Genomic DNA, 387 nt, shown 5'->3' with positions numbered 1-387 from the left:
GATCCCCTTCGCCACCCGGAGCGCCTTTGCCGTTACGAACTCTACGTGTGGGGTCCACAGCAAGTGGTCATGCAGAACCACCCCCAGGTACTTCAAGCACCGCGTCGGCTGACGCTGCACTCCCTCGATGGCAACCGTGGGCTGCTGGTAGCCCTGTCGCATGGTGGACACCATGATAACCTCGGTCTTCGCGGGCGCCAGCTTAAGGTGTCTGTCGGCCATCCACTCCCCGATCATGCGAATGGCCTCCTGGGCCGACTGGGCCGCCGTCTGCGGAGTCGTGCCACCTGCCAGCACCACCAGGTCGTCTGCGAAGCCGATCGCCTCCACGCCGTCCGGAAACGCCAGCCGCAGGACTCCGTCGTACATCGTATTCCACAATGTAGG

This window comes from Anopheles marshallii, assembly GCF_943734725.1.
Source record: "Anopheles marshallii chromosome X unlocalized genomic scaffold, idAnoMarsDA_429_01 X_unloc_155, whole genome shotgun sequence".
Lineage (NCBI taxonomy): Eukaryota > Metazoa > Arthropoda > Insecta > Diptera > Culicidae > Anopheles > Anopheles marshallii.
This window is presented reverse-complemented; position numbering follows the sequence as displayed.